This window comes from Poecilia formosa, unplaced genomic scaffold (genome assembly GCF_000485575.1).
Source record: "Poecilia formosa unplaced genomic scaffold, Poecilia_formosa-5.1.2 Scaffold407, whole genome shotgun sequence".
Taxonomy (NCBI): Eukaryota; Metazoa; Chordata; class Actinopteri; order Cyprinodontiformes; family Poeciliidae; genus Poecilia; species Poecilia formosa.
In genome coordinates, this window is record NW_006800346.1 from 461,960 (window position 1) to 466,971 (window position 5,012).

Sequence of the window (5,012 nt, forward strand, 5' to 3'; positions counted from 1 at the left end):
GCCTCCACCTTTACTCGCACGCGGAGCTCCAGACATGCGCAGTGGTATCCTCTGAGCGGGAGAAGATGTCTGTCTGATCGATAATAGCTGCCTAAATCGTAAGATATGGCGACATGTAAAATAAGCAGCGCTTTGCTTTCACAGACGGTGGGGACTTCGTCCAACTTTTAGCGTCACTTGGAAGGGAAGCTTAAAGAAAGGTAAGATCTGTGGACATGATGCTAGCAAAGCTAGCTGTACAGCAGGGGTGTCCAAACTTTTTGCAAAGAGGGCCAGATTTGGTAATATGAGAATGTGTGGGGGCCGACCATGCAGCCTGACATTCTTTGAATCATTAACGTTAAAAGCAAATTAACTGTTTTATAAAATTTTTATTGGAAATGGGACACTTTTCATGTCTTCACACAGAGTAGTTTGTTTTTTGGTTTTGTTAAAGTCAGTATGACTTTTGTACTATGAATTAAAAGTCTGTGGGAAAATATAAATTCTGGAAAGATTCAACATATATGGGTTCATCTGAAACATGGCATTTTATCCAGTTGTAAGTGCTCACTATGAACTAAATTCAAAATGCAAACAGGAACATATTAAAAGTAATATTACTTTGAAGTACAAAACACAGAAGGCCATCTGCATCATTGTATTATGAAAAATGAGAGAAGCAGTGTTAGATTGTTTCAACGTTAGACTCTTATAAAAATACATATATAGAGAAAAATGCACAGACTTCAAACGACTTTTTAAGTGCAAGATAGTAAAATAATAATAGAACTCAGCTGGCTAATTCACGCTGATATTTTCAGGCTGATACAGAAAAAGATAAGAAAATGCATTTTCCATCTGAATCCTTGGTCCAGTCATCTTAGGTTTCAACAGTTCATAAGAGAAAAATACAACTAATTAAACAAAAAATCTGACTGTAGATAACTATACTGTTGTTGATTAATTATTTAATAAAGTGAACTTAAAATCCAGAGAACAAATTATACACAGAATAAAATGAATTGATGCATATTTTAATGTGGTTTTGATTGCCACAGGAAAATAAAATCCTTGCCTGCTCTAATGTGAAGGATGATACAGAGATCTCGACTGGTTCAAAAGCAGTGGTTTTGACACGCAAGATGTCACGTAGGTGAGAGTCAGTTANATGAATTAAAAGTCTGTGCGAAAATATAAATTCTGGAAAGATTCAACATATATGGGTTCATCTGAAACATGGCATTTTATCCACTTGTAAGTGCTCACTATGAACTAAATTCAAAATGCAAACAGGAACATATTAACAGTAATATTACTTTGAAGTACAAAACACAGAAGGCTATCTGCATCATTGTATTACTTATGAAAAATGAGAGAAGCAGTGTTAGATTGTTTCAACATTAGACTCTTATAAAAATACATATATAGAGAAAAATGCACAGACTTCAAACAACTTTTTAAGTGCAAGATAGTAAACTAATAGTAGAACTCAGCTGGCTAATTCATGCTGATATTTTCAGGCTGATACAGAAAAGATAAGAAAATGCATTTTCCATCTGGATTCCTTGGTCCAGTCATCTTAGGTTTCAACAGTTCATAAGAGAAAAATACAACTAATTAAACAAAAAAATCTGACTGCAGATAACTATACTGTTGTTGATTAATTATTTAATAAAGTGAACTTAAAATCCAGAGAAAAAATTATACACAGAATAAAATGAATCGATGCATATTTTAACGTGGTTTTGATTGTCACAGGAAAATAAAATCCTTGCCTGCTCTAATGTGAAGGATGATACTGAGATCTCGGCTGGTTCAAAAGCAGTGGTTTTGACACGCAAGATGTCACGTAGTGAGAGTCAGTTAGTTTTGTCCTCATGCTGTTCTTGTTTATGTTCATGACTGAAAATGTCTTCTCACACAAGTATGTGGAGCCGAACAAGCTCAGCATTTTATTTAGCAAATGTTCGAATCTTTCGGAACCTGTCTTTGTCCAGCTGGCGGTAAAAGTCGACAAGAGCGAGGTGTTGGTGCCTACTGCGACTCTTTGCATCGCACTGCAGTTCAATAAGCGCCAGCTGCAGGTCGTCTGGAGCGTCATCAGGGACCACGGAGAAAGGAGCGGAAAAAATTGTGATCTCTTTTTCAATAGCCGCAAAATCCCGAAAGCGCTGCTGAAATTCCTCAGCCAAAGATGAGATGTCTGCTGCATACCTTCTTATTTGCGCGCTGATGTTGTTCTGTGGAAAACGGGTCATAATATCCTGCAGTGATGGGAAGAGAGTGGTAGTGGGCTGTGTTTGGGACAGGTGTCTTTGAAAAAGCAGCAACTTGGTTCGAAATGCTCCAATGTGTGAATACGGTTGACTTACAACTGCATTTTGGCCCTGAATGCTAGTGTTCAGTGCATTTAGATGTTGGGTTGTGTCAACTAAAAATCCAAAATCAGATACCCAAACAGGATCGGAAAGTTCTGGCATCAGTTGTCCCTTTTTTTGCCAAGAATTGTCCGATTTCCTCTCTAAGAGAGTAGAAGCGCTGGAGTGCAGATCCCCGACTGAGCCATCTCATGTCATTGTGATACACAACATCTCCGTATTCAACCTGAATGTCGACTAGAAACTGTTGAAACTGGCGGTGGCACAGGGCTTTTGAGCGAATGTAATTTCACCGGTTTCATCACATGGTCATATTTGAGATGTTTGGCACAGAGAACTTGTTGGTGAATGATACAGTGCTGTTTTATGACTTTGGCTCCTTCTTCACTCACTTTATTACAGACTGGCATTGCTAATCCACTGCGCTCACCCGTCATGGCAGGTGCACCATCTGTAGTGATCCCAACGACTTTATTCCATGGTAGTTTCATGTTATCAACGGCGGAACAAACAGAAACAGATAAATCTGTTCCTCTCGTTTGATCCTTAAGACTGAAGCTCAAGTAGCTCTTCACTTACGTTCATTCATCATCCACTATTCTCAAAAAAAATTAGTAACTGAGCGGTGTCGGATGCATCTGTGCTCACGTCGCAGGCTAATGAAAAAAAGTCGAACTCCACTCCTTTCGCCTCCAATTGCCTCTTAACATCAGATGAAACATCTTCAAGTCTTCGCACCACAGTATTAAGAGCCAGACAAACATTAGCAAACTCTTGTGTTTTCTCAGGACAGATTTTCTCCACCATTTTCATCTCACACTTTAATAAATTCACCTTCAGTAAAAGGCTTGCAGTGCTTAGCAATCAGTGTTGCTACCTCATAGCTCGGCTTTGTGGCGCTTTCATTTGAATCAAGGGGCTCTTGTAAAAAAGCTCTGCTGTGCCGTTAAAACAGCTTCCAGTTGCTTCAAATTTTTTGCTACGTTCGTTTCCAGTTATACTGTCGTAGCTAGAATGTTTCGTCTGGTAGTGCCTTGATATTGAATTCTATGACAACAGCCACAGTGAAGATTTTTTTGGTGAAAAAATACTCTAATTTCCACTTGAACTGAAAGCGGTGGCCCTCGCTGTCAACTTTCCGTTTTTCGCTACAGTAGCCATTGTTGAAATGGGCTTGAAATGATCACACCCTTTGACCCCTGTGACGAGGGTTAGAGTTTCCCGCAGCGAGAGTAGCTCTACTGCCATCTTCTGGTGAAATATAAAATAGCGTTTTGTACTCTGAATTTTACACTAAGGGTAGCAGTGCTAGCGGGCTGCATTATTATTAATTTCATGACAGAGGCTGCGGGCCTGTGTAAATTTGGAAACGGGCCGTATTTGGCCCGAGGGCCGGACTTTGGACATGCCTGCTGTACAGAGAAACATGTTGCATCTGCGATGAAAAAAAAGTTGTCACTCATGCACTGAATTATTGTGTGGAGGTGTTGACTGAGGTGTCGCAAATATGGGAAAACGCTGTGACCAAAGTCTGCTTTGATATGAAATTCAGGAACGATCCGATTCTTCTGGACGGATCTGGAAAATCCTGGTTTTCCATAGTGTTCTTACCACATGTCAAAGGTCAAAAATCGAGCAATCCGAAAGTTTCCTTTGGTCAAGCATGTTTTCATGACTCCATCACGTACTCAAGCAAAACTTTCCAAAAGCCTCTGTCAATAGTTTCAGATGTTGTCCATTATAACACAATCAGAGCAAGTCAACCTCAGAACATCTGTTGTCCTTTCTAGTAAAGAGATGCACGTCCCTGGGTGGGCTTGAACCACCAACCTTTCGGTTAACAGCCAAACGCGCTAACCGATTGCGCGACAGAGACGATGCCCTGCTGAATATTGCTGTCACACAAGTGCCACGTCTCTCGCCAAAAATCCTGGTTTTCCATAGTGTTCTTACCACAGGTCAAAAATCGAGCAATCCGAAAGTTTCCTTTGGTCAAGCATGTTTTCATGCCTCCATCACTTACTCAAGCAAGTCTTTCCAAAATGATCCAGGATTTTAGGGTATTGGCCACAATCAGTGCAAGTCAACCTCAGAACATCTGTTGTCCTTTCTAGGAAAGAGAACCACGTCCCTGGGTGGGCTCGAACCACCAACCTTTCAGTTAACAGCCGAACGCGCTAACCGATTGCGCCACAGAGACGATGCCCTGCTGAATATTGCTGTCACACAAGTGCCACGTCTCTCGCCAAAAATCCTGGTTTTCCATAGTGTTCTTACCACAGGTCAAAAATCGAGCAATCCGAAAGTTTCCTTTGGTCAAGCATGTTTTCATGCGTCCATCACTTACTCAAGCAAGTCTTTCCAAAATGATCCAGGATTTTAGGGTATTGGCCACAATCAGTGCAAGTCAACCTCAGAACATCTGTTGTCCTTTCGAGAATAGAGACCCAAGTCCCTGGATGGGCTCGAACCACCAACCTTTCGGTTAACAGCCGAACGCGCTAACCGATTGCGCCACAGAGACGATGCACTCCTGAGTATTGCTGCTCAGATAAGTGCCACGACTCTTGCCGAAAATCCTAGCTTTCCATAGTGTTCTTACCACATGTCAAAGCTGAAGTAATCCGAAAGTTTCCTTTGGTCAAGCATGTT

At 40.9% G+C, this 5,012-nt stretch overlaps 3 non-coding genes across 3 annotated transcripts; all 3 read right to left on the bottom strand.

Annotated features, from left to right (window-relative positions):
• Positions 1–4,162: 4,162 nt before the first annotated feature.
• On the bottom strand, positions 4,163–4,236 carry trnan-guu (transfer RNA asparagine (anticodon GUU)). The gene has a single exon. It is a non-coding gene; the product is annotated as a tRNA-Asn (tRNA).
• Positions 4,237–4,486: 250 nt separating this feature from the next.
• On the bottom strand, positions 4,487–4,560 carry trnan-guu (transfer RNA asparagine (anticodon GUU)). Its single transcript has one exon. It is a non-coding gene; the product is annotated as a tRNA-Asn (tRNA).
• A 250-nt stretch (positions 4,561–4,810) lies between these two features.
• trnan-guu (transfer RNA asparagine (anticodon GUU)) lies at positions 4,811–4,884 on the bottom strand. The gene has a single exon. It is a non-coding gene; the product is annotated as a tRNA-Asn (tRNA).
• Positions 4,885–5,012: the final 128 nt, after the last annotated feature.